We start from the raw sequence: 18,548 nt of genomic DNA on the forward strand, positions 1-18,548 counted from the left end.
TGTGAGAAAGGTAACAGAAATCTATTGTCATTTAGCTCACAGCTACATTGAGATTATTCTCTCTTGATTTGAAATGTTTCTACTACTCATTCCTTCAATTCCCTAATCAAAAGCAAAAATATTTCTGATCTTATTCTGTATTTCTTTTTACACATATGGATTTTTGCAAGCTATAACCGCCATCATTCTCTTCAATGGCTGTAGCTAAATATTTAATTCTCGTTTCTCAAATAAGAGATTTCATTTTTTAGTGACATAAGTTTTTTCATGAAATGGATGTGATCTAATTCTGTATTAGCAGATATTCATTGAATTTTACATTGGTGGCACAATTGATTACTTTAGCACCTAGAGAAGTCCTTCAAATAATGTGGAAAAGAGGGAGTAGAAGTTTGTAAGTACTCTGCGCTGATAATAGTACTTTACTGGCTACAAAAGCAGAAGGCTTTCTAATGCTACCATGGATATATATTAAATCTATTTAACCTACATAAGCCAACATAATAATCCAATAAGAAAGAAAACCAGTTAAAATAGAAAACTTTAATTAAAAGTTGGCGACATTATTTTCAAAGATAGATTACTTGATGATTTTGACCTAGTTTGACTTTAGACTCACAAGAATTAATGTTAAACTATGACAAAATGTTCATTACATATGTTTGCTTTAACTGGAAGGAGAACATAAGATGGGTTTTAATTCAAAATCAATATCTTAAAAGTTATGGAGTTCTCTACAACATTCATTTGTTTTAGGCACTTTTAAAATGCTTCCTCATCAACAACTATCCAGGGTCAGAACTATATTTCCTTGGATTTTGTGGCATGCAAGTTGTTCACAGAGGTTTATTCCTAATACCTGACAGCATTAGGATTAAAATATGCATACTTTAGAGTTGACTTTAGGGTTTGCAGAAAGCTCTACATAAATATGAAAGTTAAAGTATGATGCCATATTTTCTGCATATTATTCATGACCAGGACAATCTGATAAGCATTCACACCCTACAGACAACTTTTTTTTTTTAAATTTTTTTTTAACGTTTATTTTATTTTTGAGACAGAGAGAGACAGAGCATGAACGGGGGAGGGTCAGAGAGAGAGCGAGACACAGAATCTGAAACAGGCTCCAGGCTCTGAGCCGTCAGCACAGAGCCCGACGCGGGGCTCAAACTCACGGACTGCGAGATCGTGACCTGAGCCGAAGTCGGCCGCTTAACCAACTGAGCCACCCAGGCACCCCCAGACAACTTTTTTCTGATAGTTTCTTATGGTTTATTCTATAGGGCCCAAAATGTACAGTCACACAATTTATAGTCCTAGAAGGATAGACACTAAGGAATCTGATATAGAAAAATATGCTATGAAGTATAATTACATTCTTTTGGAAAGGTTATAAATTAAGGATGATATAAAAACAAGCATTCTTGTGAAGAGGGTATACATTCTAATATCACAGAATTCCTTATTTTCTGAGGGAAAAGATAGTCCAGACAGCATGAAAAAAAATTCAATAGGAGGCTTTGGTTTTGTTTGTTACTTTTGTTTAATAAGCTACTCTGTGTTAGACACAATCTCATTTAATTGTCCTACAAACGTTGCCAAGCAGGTTGAAACAAAGCAAAACAAAACCAAGGTTCAGTAATTTTAATTTTTTTAATATTTACTTATTTCTGAGAGAGACCGAGAGCAAGCAGGGGAGGGTCAGAGGTGAAAGGGAGACACAGAATCTGAAGCGGGCTCCAGGCTCTGAGCTGTCAGTACAGAGCCCAACGCAGGGCTCGAACTCGTGAACCACAAAATCATGATCTGAGCTGAAGTGGGATGCCCAACCAACTGAGCCACCCAGGTGCCCCCAAGGTTCAGTAATTTTACATAAGTTATTCAACGTAGTACAGCTCATTTTTGTACCATCCTGTATTTACTCATACTACTTAAAACAATTCCATTCAATCAATTATTAAGTTACATATTTTTACCTAATGTCTGTGTGTTTCGGTAGAATATAAACTCTCTGGACATTTTGTATTCCCCAGAATCCAGTCTTGTGTTTGCTCTTAATAAATAGCCATTGGATAAATGAATAGCTGTTTCAGGGGGCTGGATAGAGGGATCAAAAAGAAATAAAATAGGATTGAGAATTTTAGTACAGTTAAATAGGATGGGGCTCTCCATAATACTTTTTACAAATCCAGGCATCTTAAAATTTTCCTCTATTTTCTATTTTAATTTATTCCACATGTTAGCTTATTTTTGTCCTATATTAGATTCCTGTGGCTGCTGTACTAAATTATCACAAACTTGATGGGTTAAGACAACAGAAATTTATTCTCCCTTAGTTCTGGACTGTGGAAGTCTGAAATCCATGTGCCTCTGGGGAAGATTCTGCTCCTTGCTACCTCTAGCTTCTTCTGGCAGCTGCCATTTCCTGGCGTTCTTTAATTTAATGGGTGCATCCTTCCAATCTCTGCATCCTCCTTCCAACAGCCTCCACTCTGTGTGTCTGTGCGTCAAAGCACCTTTGCTTCTTGCTTATAAGAACATTTGTGATGAATTCAGGGGCCACCTGGATAACCCAGAGTGATCTCCACATGCCAAGATCCTTAACATAGTCACACTGCAAAGGCCTTTTTTCCTTTTAAGGTAACATTTACAGGTTCCAGGAATTAGAACCTGAAATCTTTGGGTGGTCATTATTCAGCCTACTCCTCCTTTCTTACATAACTCATAATTACGTAATTTGAAGATTTTCCATTTGTAGATCCTGGTTCAAGGGCTTAAGCTTGCAAAAAGTATAAACAGTAGTTGCTAAACATAAGTCTGTTGCTTGAACCATGCAGAAAATTAAATTCTGTGTACGAATTCATTTTAGTTTAAAAGAGTTAAGAATGAGAGTTTGGAAAAGCATGGGTTGTTCTCCTTTATATCAAATGCAGTATGAAATTTCATATTATACCTTATCTCATTCATTGGAAAATGGTTAATAATCTATGTACGTATTAGTAATTATTTTTCATGACTTCTCCTAAACTCACACCTTGCTCAAATGTCTCATCTTTATTTCTTACTTGTGAAGTGATTTCCATTTCTGACTTTATATTTATCAACCTTACACTGAAGAGAGAACATAGAAAGGAAATTGACTAAAGCAAATGATTGATCTATTTATTGGCTGAATAAATCAAAATAGAGAAATGAGAACCTCCATAATTATGTCTTAACTGAAAATTAGAATAAATTATAATATTGCGTTTTTGCAAAGCAAAAGAGAAAATGGTTGAGAAACAAGGAAATTTACTGGCTTACGAAAAGAGATATATAATACAGATAGCAATAATCTCATTGAGATTCTCATAAAATTAACTGATTTTTTAATAACATTTTAATGCCCATTATTGGTAAATTGCTGTTCTGAGGCTTCTAAGGCAGCATCCACCTGGGTCTCTTGGAAAGCCTGCTCTGTGTGAAGCCAGCTGCCATGAAAGTAGTCCAAATCCCTGAGACCACCATGCTGTAAGAAGTCCAAGTTAACCATGGACAAAGGCCATGTTGAAAGAGAGATGCCTGCCTAGCTATTGTGTCCAGCCATCCCAGCTTAGATGTCAGAGATAAGAAGGAAAAAAGTCTTCAGATGACCCCAGCTCCACCCATAATCTTCCTGTCACTTCAGGAGGGACCCTGGTTGAGAACCATCCAGCTGAGCCCTGTCACCCTCCAGAGCTATAAGAGATTATAACAAATGGTTACTTCAAGTCATTAAGCTTTTGGGGTGGTTTGTTACATATACATTAAACTTTTAGGGTGGTGTAATAGATGATGTTGGAGCTCAGAAAATTTAATTGCCCACGGTCACATAAACAAGTAATCATTTGGAATTCAAATCTAGCTTGTTCATTCTCATACATGTTCAAGCCCATCCACATCATTCTACCTAATGCTTTGTTGCTTCCTTGCTTTTCTGCTGTTAGCATCCTATTGAGACCTTATCACATCGTGAACTAATTTATTCCTCTAAACCCTCTTCTCTCCCTCTTCCCTCTCCCACCTTCTTCATGATCAGATTATGGTCTCCATAATAACAGTAACAGTTTACAGTTAGTAAGTCTGAACCAAATGCTAGGCACTTAGTATATAACATGTGACGAGGATTTAGTATCTGTTATTTCATTAAATATTCCCACAAACCACTCTACACATCATAGTCAAATTATCGTCACTAGGTTCTGAATTTGGTAAACCACACTTTGCATACAGATTTCCTTTTCTTTTGAAATGTATGCCATATTGTCTATGATATTTTTATTCTAGAATATGGGGTGAAAAATAAACACGGATACTGAGAGAACTGCAGGTGATGAGAAGTGCCATGAAAAAAAATAATAAATGAAGTGATGAAAACATTAACCCAGGGCAGTAGTGCTTTCCGGAGACTACCTAGGATATAATGGTCAGATAGGGCTTCTCTGAGAAGGTAGTAATTAGGCTGAGAACAAAAAGATGAAAATGAGCTCACCAAATGAAAATCAAGGAGAAGAGTGCTCTAAGCAATAGATATAACCAGTGCAAAGACCTTGAGCCTTAAAAAGCTTGAGCAATTCAACAGATGAAAATAATGTCTATTTGCTTAGAAATTAATGATTAAGGAGGAAACAGTAAAAAAAAAAAAAGGCTGATTTATGTAGGACATTGCAGTGACAGGGAATTTGGCTTTTATTCCAAGTATATTAAAAAGGCAATAAAGTTATCAAACAAAAGGGTTAGTGTGCTATAATTTGTGACTGTTATTTAGGACTACAAATGCAGAAGCAGTGAGATTAGTTAGAAGGAGTCTCTTGCAATAGTTGAGGTGAGAGGTGGCAATAGCTTGCAAATGGGTGATATTAGCAAAGATAAATAAAAGGAATATTAGAATCAACAGGATATTCTGTGCATATGTACCTGAACATGTGTGGGTGTATGTTTACATTTTTTTTGAAACTTAGAGTATGTTGAGGTTCAAGGAGTGTTAATAGGTTTTAGCCACATGAAGGACTGAATCCTAAGCAACTCTCCATTAAACTATTTTTCTCCTAGATAGACTGAAAATTTCAGGGATTACCATGGGAATTCTGGCTTCTGTAGAATGCCCTTAATGGAATGACCTTGGGACTTGTCTTTTGTTACAACTGATCAACAGTTAAGACCAAGCTCATATCTCACCTACTCTATAAGTACTGGATGTTGAGCTAGAGGATTCTACTCACCCTCCCATACTTCAATCTAGAGTAAAGTTGGTGGCAGCTGGGCAGCTGACAGGAGCAAAAACCTACAATGGATGTTCAAACCCTACTGAAGTAACTCTGAAATATGGTTCCAAGGCAATTCAGACTTCCATAAGAAAATCCTGAAATGACAAAACATAAATTGGTATTTTCTGTCAAAATAGATAAATCCCTCAAGTGGACAAAAAAAATTCTAAAAAGGAAAAAAAAATCCCTCCTTCTTAGTGTAGATCTATAGCTTGTAATTTCTTCTCTTTTCTTTCTGGAATTTGAAATGGAAGATGCTTCGCTGATGAACAACAAAAACTTCCATCAACTAATCCATGAGTCTGGAGTCGGTTAAAATACAGAAGAGTGTAGTGCATGATATAAACTGTTATGTAGGAATGAGAGATTTATCTGGTTAAATATAAAGTGATATTTTTTGGTATGCCTCATAGTCATATTTTTTTGAAAAAAAAGAATATAGTTAACAATATTGCTTAATCATAAATATACATTTTATAATAATAGGGTGTTGATCATCTCTCTTCAATAAATATTTAACAAAAGATTGGATATATATATTGGAGTATTATTCAGACACAAAAAAGAATGATTCTCGCTACTTGCAACATGGATGGAGCTACAGAGTAGAAGGTTAAGTGAAATTAGTCAGAGAAACACAAATACCATATGATTTCATTCATATGTGGAATTTAAGAACAAAACAAATGAGCAAAGGGAAAAAGAGAGTGAGAAGCAGACCAAGAAATAAACTCTTAACTCTAGAGAACAAACTGATGGTCACCAGAGGGGAGGTGGGTGGGGAAAATGGGGGAATAGGTGATGGGGATTAAGGAGGGCACTTGTGATGAGCACAGGGTGGTGTATGAAAGTGTTGAATCACTATGTTGTACACCCGAATCTAATATTACACTGTATGTTAACTGGAATTAAAAGAAAAAAAATTAAATGATTAATTCATTAACTAATAGAATTTTAATTTGAAGGAGTGTGATATTCGAGTCGGTAGGTTTACTCAAGTAGAGTGACAAGCTTCATGGGATGACAAACTGCATGGGGTGACCTAACCTCACTGAAATAATTCAGAGGAACAGCCATATATCTAGAGCTGGACACTTACCGATGTCCATGCAGTTATGATGAAACTACCCCCCTTTTGCCCGTCCTTAATTCTGAAAATTTCTTTTAAAAATGAATTTTTATCTTAACTCTCATTCGCTGTTTAAATAGTTCTGGAGTCCCTTCCTGTTGCCCTTACCTGTACGTGGGCATGGCTTCTACAGTTATGCAGTGCTACTGTGTGGGAGCATCATTTTAGCCAGCCTAGTATTGGCCTCAATCCACATGAAGTGCTTGGGAAAGAAGCAGAGCATTAAAGTACTTTAGCCTCAATGTTGCCTTCATTGTTTACAAGTACTTACTGCCCATATAATCAATGTTTCCCTTAGTGTGTCCCCAGGTATTGCATGTGTATGTTCTGGTTCTGTAATTAGATTACAAATCCATTAAGAACAAAGAAACATCTCCCATGTTTTTAAATCTCCGATGTCTACAAACACAGTGCCCTGCACATGGTTGGCGATACAAGAAAAATTGGGTGATGATGAAAAGGGATCACAATTAGATATTTATATGCCTGTCTCTTTCACTAGAGTAGGTAAGATCTACATTGAGTTAATTCTTATGTGCCCTCAACTCCTTTCCCAGATCTTGCAGTTAGTAAATGATACATTTACTAAATATAATTATATACCATATCTTAAACACAAACATCCTCTTTTATGAACTATAGTTAGTAATGTGATTAAATCCTATAACCTTACAATTTGGTTGTATGATATATCCCTTTCTATTGTCAACTGAATTTGTTTTACTATTCTTGTTCATTTTTAAATTACTTAAGAAAGGATGAAAATCTTTAACTTCATGTGTAGGTTTTCAAAAATCTTAAAGTTAATATGTATAACTGATCAGTTTATTAACTGCCTTTCTCTATAAGCTTTGGTCATAGCTCTTAACTCAGACTATACAGGTTATTGAGATAGCAGACTAAGTAGCCAAAGAAAACTAGTCTCCTTTGGTAAGTTGTGATTGACTAATTCAGCCAACATTTTTAGTTGTTGTTAAAGAAAATAGAATCAAGCAGTGCAGAGATTTGTGTTTTCTCAATTAATCATTCAAGTTTTCCATAACTTTTACTTATATCTCTATGATACTCATTCCTGTACTTATGGGGAGCAAGTGGGAACTAATCTGAAGGAAAACTATCAAAAACAAATAAAAGCAAAGCCTTACTTTTAAATTTTTGTGTAATGGTAACTTTATGCGTCTACTTGACATTATGTGTCCAAACATTTGATCAAAGGTTATTCTGGGTGTGTCTCTTGAGAATGTTTCTCTGGATTAGATTGAATTGGTAGACTGAGCAAAGCTGATTGCCTTGCCTAATGTGAGTGGGCCTCATTCAATCAGTTGAAGGCCCATATAAAACAAAAAGCATAAGAAAGAATTTCTTCTACCTGACTGCCTTTGAGCTGGAACCTTGATTCTTTTATCCTGCCTTCAGATTTGTATTGAAACATTTGTTCTTCCTGGGTCTCAACCCTGCTGGCTTTCAGACTGGAACTACATCATTGAGTCTTTTAGGCCCCTACCTTTCTAACTGCAGATCTTCAGACCTCTTAGCCCCTGTAATTGTTTGGGCCAGTTCCTTATAATAAACCTCTTTCTACATACATAAATACATCTTATTGGTTCTGTTTCTCTAGAGAACCATAATATACTCTATATTCTAATATAAGTGGAATTCAATAAAAGAATTATTCTCAAATGCACTTAAGTGAAGAAAATTAAAACTATGTAAACTGATTTTTGTTCATTTCTTACATTTATTTTTTGTTGTATCATATATTTATTTATCATTAATTATTAAGCCAGTACTATGTGCTAGTTATTGTCTAAAGGACAACACAAAGATCCCCATTTTCATACAGCTGATAAGTTAAAAAATAAGTAACAAACACACTATGTAAGTAAGTTATTAGTATATCGTAAGGGGATTAAAAGAAAGAGAAAAAGAAAAAGAAATGTAGGAAAATAAAAAAATATATATATATATACACACACACACACACATACAATAAGGGAGGGTCAGTGTTACTGGGTCAAGTACAATTAGCAATTTCACAGAATAACTAGAATGGTCTTTCGTAAGAAGGCAACTTTGGAGTCAATCTTGAAGGGAGTGAGAAAGAGGTATCTTGGGGAATAGTTGGAAGAGCCAATTCAAAAGTTCTAAGGAGAAATATGTCTAATGTATTTGGGAAGGAACAAGGAGGCCAGTGGGGCTGAGGCTGGGTGATCTAAGTTGGAGGTGGAATATGATGAGACCAGAACAGTACCAAGATGATGATATCTCAAGAGCCTCGTTGACCAATGGCAAAACAATGGCTTTTGTACAGAGTGACATGGGAAGTTATTTTCAAAGCTTACGGCACATGAATGATATATCTAATAACTATTTTTAAAATAACACTCTGGGGGCGCCTGGGCGGCTCGGTCGGTTAAGCGTCCGACTTCGGCTCAGGTCATGATCTCACAGTCCGTGAGTTCGAGCCCCGCGTCAGGCTCTGTGCTGACAGCTCAGAGACTGGAGCCTGTTTCAGATTCTGTGTCTCCCTCTCTCTCTCTGCCCCTCCCCTGTTCATGCTCTGCCTCTCTCTGTCTCAAAAATAAATAAATGTTAAAAAAAAAAATTAAAATAACACTCTGGCCAACATCTTGGGTGGGTGAAAGGAAAGGCAGAGCAGTTAACACAGTTAGAGGTTATTACAGACATTTGGGGAGAAGATGATGGCCATTCACAGGATAACTACACCCGAGGTGGTGAGAAGAGGTTGGATTCTGGGGTGTAACAAAAGGGACTTCATGGCAGGTAGAACATGGTCTGTGACAGGAGTTCCAGGGGTACTCTTCCAAATCATAGGCTCGAACCACTGAACTAGTTGTCATCAACTAACACAATAAGAATGTGAGTAGAGTAGGTTGGAGAAGAAGAACAGAGTTCAGTTAGGCAAATTTTTGTTTGTGTGTTTGATTTGCTACAAGGCATTCAAGTGGAGATGCTGACAATGTAGCTGAATATATCGGCCTAGAATTTGGGAAACAGATGTGCCTTGGAGTTGTACATAGGGAACTGTCATCCTATAGATTGTGTTAAAAGCCATAAAACTTAGATATATTTCCAAGAGAATCAGTGCAGACACAGAAGAGTATATGGAAATAAGACTTGGGAATAAAAGAAGAAAACATAAAAGAAAAGTGGAAATCACCAACTGGTAAAATATGTGGGCAGGGTGGGGAGAGTGGGATCAAGAGAATGTGGACACTGATAACTCACTGAAGAAAGTGTTTTGAGGAGGGGAGTGACACATTGTCAAACATTTCCAGTAGCCAAGCAGGATGAGAACCGAGAATGGACCATTCTGTTTATCAATGCAGAAATTACTGGTAACCTTGACAAGACAGTTTTGGAAGAATAATGGGATTGAAGTCTAAGTATAGCATGTTTAAGTGCCAAGTATATATTTCCCATCACCTCTTTTATTAAATTAGGACAATGACAACAAAACATTTTATAAATGAAATTAAATTTAAGAGCAACCCGTTGCTTAAATGGGGCTTCTTGCATTTTCAGCAACATAAAAATAATCACTATAGATAAATTTCTGTACCAAACACACTTTGTAATGTTTTTTTCAATAAAAAAGAAAATGTTGAAAAATATTTTCTAGTTATGGACTTTGCATTTGCATTAGGTGATAAAGAGTATAAGCCTCACCTTCTATCAAAAAGCTCCCTTGTGAACCTATGAGGTCCCTAAATCTGTGGCATTAATTCTATTCCCATACGTGATCCAAATGATATGCCCAGGCTTCAGCAAATTATTATTGAATGCAGAGGTAATCAATACAGTAAACTCAATATCCTCCATTATTACATCAATCCTGATTATTTTGTTCAGGTAGTCAGTAGGAGCTGTGTGAAAATAGGATAAAGACAGACACAGACACATAAGAGGAAAAGACAGGGATATTCCTGAATATGATCAGAGATATTTGCAGCAACAAATTTGTTATGAAATAAAAGAACAAATCATAAGTTGATTCAAATATAGTAATTATTATCACATGAACTTATTTATAAAACTAATTAAATCTTATCACACAATATATATCTTGTGATATGCCATTCTGATATAGGAGCTACAAATATTAAGTAATAGTTCTTTATCTTAAATCTATAAAAAGATAAAATATTTTTAACATTTTTCAATACTATATAAGGCAGATCATAAAAATCAAACAAATGAAGTTACTCTCTAGAATGATGGTCATATATTTTAATTCTCACTAGAAATATTGAAATGCAGAATTAAGCACATGTATATTGAACCAAATCAATTCAGATAGGCAAACACCACTTAAGCAGATAGTTTTTCCAAATACTGTTTTATACAGCCAAGAAAATTATGCTTACTGCATAGTCTAGGACAAATTGATCTCTTTACAAGTTCTTGAGACAAAGTTGAATATATTGAATGCATTATATTTTAAACTCAAGAACCTATTTGCTTGTGACCTAAAAAAGTACTCCATTTTTATTTTACCTAAATAAAAAAAAGCCCACTATGTTTCCTAGTTTCACAAATAAGCTTTTTCAAAAACACTTTTAAAACATTACCTCGTTGGGAACATATGTGTATTTGAAGTATGTCATTGGATGTTTGGACTGACTATAATTTATTTGACATTTAAAAATGGTATCTTTCCTATATTCATTGTTCTGAGATGACTTTATTCAGATATATTAATTAGGGAAAACATTTCTAAAATTATAAATGTACTAACCATTTTTAAAGTATCTTATTGTATACTAAATCAAAATCATACCTTTATGTTTCTCCCTGAAAATTTCCATCTTCCCCTCTTTGCTTCTCTGAATACCCTACAGGTTCCCAACGGGAAAATAAATAAAGGCTCTAATAATGAATAGTTTCCCAAGGCGCATCTTGTCTTGATTTGGAATACTTTTAATGAAGGCAAGAATAATCAGTCTCCACTGTGTTTATCAAAACTTTGGAACTTTTCACTATTTTTTTTTCTTTTAACCATATAAATGATTGCATAGGTTTCCTGTTCAAATTGGTAAAGTTTCTTTTAACTATTTGAATGATATGTTTTGACACAGTCTCAAATGCCTTAATTTAAAGGCAGGTTTATGATCAATAATGGTTAAGATTATGATGAGTGAAGGTTTACTGATTTCTTTCTTGCCTGTCACCCGGAGCTCTTGTGAGTGGTTTCCAGTTTCCATCACACTCGTGTAGTGAGAATGTGTTTTAACTCCTCTCTGTCCTTGTCTAATTCTTTAGAAGAGATGGATGCAATATTGGGTGTATGTGAAATTTTGGTGAATCTTATTTGCATTCATTAAGAGGGGGTTTATTCACTTTACAAGGTTATTTAGACACATGGCAGCACACAGAGGGTGTGTTATACCTGCCACCACCCAAACACATACAGCAATATTTTAGGTTACTCACAAAATCATCCTGAAATGACCGGAATACTTAAACCCTTAAATTGCAATGAAATTGGAATTATATACAGTGAAGAAGAAAATATACACTAAGTTGGGAAGATAAAACAAATAGAATTAGTATCATTCCCATTAACTGAGTTCCCTAATCAATCTATCCTAAAATACTTGAAACACAACTTCTTTCTGAGAATGTGAACTCTTCAGGTTACATAAATTGATTTTGATTAGGGTGGATATTTGAATATACAATATAATTTTCTATGGAAATAACCAAATTACTGAAGATAATTAAATGGGCGACTTCACAAAGATATTTCCTCCTTCTTCTAGGTGTATGCTCATTAATTTCTCTAATTTACATATTAATATTTCCACAGATACTGAAACAATGATGAGTGTGACTTAATAGGCATTATTTTTTATCTTCTTAAAGTCGGCTTACTTTTCACCTGATTTTAGTCTTCAGGATTTTGTTTTCTTAAGTTTCCCCCCAAAAATTGCAAAAAAAAAATCTGTACTGATAGTAGCCAAATAATTCACATTGTATGGGAAATTAAATTATATATATAGATTAGTCAAATTAACTTCATTTTTATTTATAATTATGTTTAGCGTGGCCACTAGAAAATTTTAAACGATATACAGGGCTCATATGTGTAGTTCTCATTATATTACTAATGGATACACTGCTCTGAAGCATTGTTTACAATAAATGGCATTATTAATGATAACAATGCTGAATGGAAAATCATAATGGGGCAATACAATTACAAGCATCCAATAAAAATACCTGTCAGCCTTTTAAGTTTCTTGTAAATGATAAGATCTCCTGAGGTTCCTGTTTCATTTTCCCTGGAACCCGGGGGAACCACACTCATTATATCTGTCATGTGCAGTGACAGGTATGGTTACAGCTGCAAAATGATCTTCTTTTATATCTCTATTTCCATGTTCTCAGGATGAAGAATACTTCACCTTTCATCTGGAAATTTGCCATTACTTTGCCTCAGGCCAAAAGCTTTATTTTATTTAACTTTTCAAAAGTTATCATGGGTGGCAAAGACATACTTTTCCTTTTTGCCTTTACCAAATATTCTGAATTAAATTATTTTATGAACTCAATCGAAATATAAACATTTTAAAATAGATAATAATTTTTTCACAATAATAAGCATAATATTCATATACCAGTGACATAATCAACTCACAAACATCTCAGTTATTCAAAATACAAAAGCATGCTGTGAATTTGCATCAGAAATCTTCAAAAGTTAATCAGGCACTCTCTTTTTTACTTCAGGTGAGAGAGAAAGATCCCAATATGACATAATTCACTGTTTTGTGCTTCTGTCCATAACTGAGAAGCTGCTACGAGAGGCCAAGTCTAGACACTCTGCTTCGGGGAAAGCAGTTATAGATATATTCTGCACCTCCCCCCCAACCCTTGTCTCTGTGAAGCATGTCTAAAGTGAACTGTAGAAATCCGACTTCTTTTCTTGCATAGTGGGAAGCTCCTAATAGATACCAGCTTGAGAAACCCATAAAAAATCTTTTCTTCCCTTCTCTTATGATGATAGCTATAAGAATTGTTTAGATTTTTTGTGTTATGCAATTCTTACTCTGATGAGAATGGACAAAGGCTCAGAAGTTTTATTATTTTCTTATAGCGTTTGGGGCATCACACATAGGCAAAGATGTAGCTTCACTAAGAGAATTTTAAGAATTGCTTATGCATTATGATATTAGTCATATAAAGGTTCCTGGGCAGGCATTCATATAGCATATCTATAGACTGTTTATTATGTGCTCTCCCTGGGACATACAAAAGTGAAAAACAGTCACTTTCTATTTCTAGAAGCATGGCAGCTAGCATACATTTTAACACTTTCCCAATTGAAATTATGAAATGATAGATAAAATGAAACAAACAACAAACAAAAAAGAACACCCTTTTTTAACCCATAATTGTGTGATGAAATACAAATGAACTTCAAGGACTAAATCACAGAGAAAATAATACAACCCTGGGAGGTAGACAGGACCAAGGCTGATATTTGTCCTTAAGGTTTCTGTTTTGTTTCTTTTTTTTTTTTTCACTAAGAAAGAATTCTATGTTGATACTTTTTTTGTTTTTTGTTTTTCCATTTTATCATAATGACTGTAGGCTACGTTTAAAAAGTAAAATGTTGTCATTTTTATTTTTTTATTTTTAAACATTTTTTTTTAACATTTATTTATTTTTGAGACAGAGAGAGACAGAGCATGAACGGGGGAGGGGCAGAGACAGAGGGAGACACAGAATCGGAAGCAGGCTCCAGGCTCTGAGCCATCAGCCCAGAGCCTGACGCAGGGCTCGAACTCACGGACGGCGAGATCGTGACCTGAGCCGAAGTCGGAGGCTCAACCGACTGAGCCACCCAGGGGCCCCTAAATGTTGTCATTTTTAAAATAGCATTTCTCAATAAGAACATCTTAATATCAAACAGTGTCTTCCATTGTAATAATCAGCCAGACATAGGGTTTCCCTAAATAATCTTTTCAACTTTACCAAGTTTAAAAATACTTAGCAGCATTAATATAGCAACTTATGAATTCTGGTTCCATGTGGATAATATCTCTGAGCCATCAGACATATAATTTAAAGTCAACCGAGTCTCAGATGATATGAGGTCTTTCTTGTTAATCAATCTTAAATAGATGATAATACTTAGAAATACATAAAAATGATATATGGACACTCTTGAATTCATATGTGTGAGCAGACTTAAGGGAATAAGAGGGCTTGTATGACACAGAGAAACTAGTAACAACAGGAAGCTGTTGCCAGCTCCAGTGGTAAAGTGGTACATAAAGAAATAACATGCACGGAGAAAAAGGGGCCACTGAGCGGGACCTCAGTCTTGGTGTTACCTTCCCACCTCCAGTCTTCTAATTTCTTGCTGTAAACTCCATTAAATGAACCCACCTTGAAGCCAGCCAACAGACAATAGAAATTTTATGGCTCTCGTCATTAGCAGAGGGATGACTGAACTATGAGAATGCAAGATGCATTTTGATCCTTTAATCATGCAAATGGAAATATTATAAATACTATTTATGTTCTTAGGTTTAAAATGGACACAATCATTTAAGACCAGAGACCACGCTTTCTCTCAATTATGGCCTTTATCTATTGACAGGCAGTCGTAGGAAACAGTGAGGATCAAGGACAGAAGCAAATGAGCTTTCTTCTATGTAAACACTGTGCTACACTAAGTGGAGTGATGACTTTGTTTGTTTTTATGTAAGATCCAAATCATAAAATTAGAAGGCCAAGAAAACAAATGTCCTATGCCAAACAGAACTATGCATTTCTTACTGTCTCTGATTATATATTAGATAAAGAATTTGTGGTGTTTCATCAGTAAAAATGTATGCTGGAATGTATTAAAAAATTTACAAGGCACAGTAGGTATAATGAGGTTATAAAAATGAGTCAAATGTGGTCCCTTTTCTCAAGAATTTTATGAGGGGGAATAATACACATTCAATAATGTTAAGACATGATTTGTAAATGCTGAAAGAGATACAATCACACTACTGGTAAAAGCACATAGGAAGGTAATTTATTTTTGAATGGAAGCATCCAGAGAGGCTGGTGTGGGGGAGTGGGTCTTGGGTAGAGAATGCAAGATAGAGCTAGGGCGATGCATTATTACACGGTGAGAGAATGGCTAAGAAAAATTATCCAGGGGCAGAGGCGAGGGACTCAGGAGAGGTACAGGCATTTTAATGTTTTAATCAGAACATGGCGTACTTTTCTCTAGGGACAGGAGATAAAGCTGGAAATGGAAGTTGGGGTTATATTTTAATGGATTTGAACACTGTATTTAGAAGTCTACTATGAATAATGAAATTGTCTAAGTGTCTATCATGGTAGCAGTGATACCAAAATGATTGGTTTATTAAATCTTCTAATCTTAGGTGATTTTTAGGTTATTGTAATCCATACATTATATTTTAATGAAAAGTGAGAAAATCATAACATAAAAGAAGCTAGAAATGCTTGAGTAGGAAAACATTAGGTGCACAAATATGATTTAATCATTTGTAAAAAAGTGCATACATACAATAACACCAGTGTTAAAAGGAATATATTCCAATAAAATCTTCAGTATATAAAACTTCAGTACTAGAAATTAAAATAATTTTGAAACAATGGAATTTTTCCACAATGTGGAAACAGTCCCACATGTGCCTTGATAGATGTAAGGGAATTATGAAGCCCAGTGTCTATTTATAAACCTGAAAATTGGAAACTAACAGGTATGTGATTTGCAAAGGAAAAAAAGGCACACAAACACTTTAAAATAATCATAAAATGAACATTAACACAGGCAATGTCCAGGTTAAGAAAAATAACTAAATTAGTACCTTAATGCTATTGCTTTTCAGACTTCAGTGAGTACAAGGAAATCTTTCAAATGCAGATCCTGAGCAGTAGTCTGGGGTAGAGCCTGAAACGCTCCCAGTGATTCTACAGAGGGAAGCTGATGTTGCAGATTGAAGGATCACTCTTTGCATAGCAAGTCTTCAGACAAACTCCTTTTAACCTTCTCTTATTTTATAACTTTCTCTCCCACCATCAGAATTAACTACAGTGCTGACCTTGATTTTCTTTATATCTTAACACCTAAATATATTTCCCCCAAACTGTATGTGCACATGAGCATTTTATATCTACCAGATTTGAAACTTACATAGATGAGACTTGAGATTTTTAATCACTTAATATTATATCTTGGGAGTGAGTTATAACTGCGTCTATTATTACTGTGTGGAAATTGTTCTATTTTATGGTTATACTATTTACTTGTTTGTACTTTTCTTGTATCTTCTTCTTTTTTAATGTTTACTCATTTATTTTTTGAGAGAGAAAAAGACAAAGAGAGCACAAGCAGAGAAGAGGCAGAAAGAGACGGAGAGAGAGAATCCCAAGCAGGTGCTACATTCAGTGTGGAGCCCAACGTAGGGCTTGATCCCACAACTGTGAAATGATGACCTGAGCCAAAATCAAGAGCCAGACTCTCAACCTACTGAGCCACCCAGGAGCCCCATATACTATTACTGTACCTTCTAATTTCCAGCACATACATAAGCAACAGTATTATTACTGTTAAAATGCTTATACATCTATGCAGGGGTATGTGTGCGCGAATTTCTCTGGGGGACAAACTGGGGAGGGAAATGACTCCAAAGTAGTGTAACATAGAGTGTGACTCCATTTTTGCTGTTGATCTGTTGACAGCTTTTAAGTGTCTGCCTCCCTTTTCCCCTTTTGCTCCACATCTGGAAAAGCTGATAATGAAGCTCAGATGTTTCCGCCTTTGGCGCTGGTGGGACTTCCAAACCTTCCCCCTGGCTCCACCCCCAAATCTTCCCCAAATCCCAAGTCAGTCTGTCTCCTTGCTCCCTTGGTCACTGTCAGACCAGCATGGAAAGGCTCTCTTGTTCTCCAAAACTCCTCGTTTAATGAGAAACAAAACCTTTTGTATCCTGTGTCTGTGACATCATCTGTCTCAACATGTGAACCAAATTTTGGAATAGATCCAGCTTCTATCTTCAGGGTGGCCTTAAAACAGAGGATAGGTAAGAAGTTCCCAATGTACCAGGTAATGCCAGATCATCTTGTAAAGTGTAAATAAGTATGAGTTATTTACATGTTTTCCCGTGCTCGATACTGTTAAACTTATGTAAATCCAGTGGCTACACGATTGTATCTTTTTATTTTCTATTTATTTATTAATGTGGATGAAACAACTTTGTGTAGGTTTCCTCACCATAGGATATCCTCACTATTTTTTCATTTCCTGAAATATCTGTATATGCTTAACTTTTTAAAACTAATTACTATTGGCTTAAAGTTTGTAATATGTAATGTCAATTCTTAATAATTTTGGAATTATTATGGTGCCATTATTCTCCTGTTTGGCATTATGTCCTTTCAATGTATAGAACCTTTTCATAATCAGAATTCTAATATTTGATGTGATATTTATCAATTGTGTCACTTATTTACATCTTGTTTAATATTCTTGTTTAATATCTCCTTTTTTTTTTCCTCCAAAAAGGTTTAACATTGGATGTTTACGTGTAAGTGTCTCACACAACATTTACTGATACGGTGTCATGTGATGAGGGAAGGAATGATACATTTTCACTTTCTTTCCTCATAGATGACAAATTTTCCCAGAAACATTCAGTTAATAATCCATCTTTTTCTTGTCCACATGCAATGCCATTTATGCCCTATAATATGTGATGACCCATGCATGTGTAGACTTATTTCCAGAGTTTAAATTCCTTTTTTAATTTATTAAAGTATTTATTTAAGTATATAATAAAGTTTTATATATATAAATATATATTATATAAAATATATATTATATATATTATATAATAATTATAATATATATAGATATATATTATGTATAATATATGATATATGTATTTTATATACATAAAACATATTAAAAGTATATAAAAAGGAATTTATTAAAGTATTCAATTAGTCAATTTGTGTATCTATGTTATTTATAAACATGCTTCAATATTTTACATTTAAATATTACCTTGGTATCTGTTACAGAGAACTCCCTCCATATCATTCTTCATCAACAAAGTGTTTTGTTTTTGCAC

Source organism: Panthera pardus, unplaced genomic scaffold, assembly GCF_024362965.1.
Source record: "Panthera pardus isolate Hobbes unplaced genomic scaffold, ASM2436296v1 HiC_scaffold_13, whole genome shotgun sequence".
Lineage (NCBI taxonomy): Eukaryota > Metazoa > Chordata > Mammalia > Carnivora > Felidae > Panthera > Panthera pardus.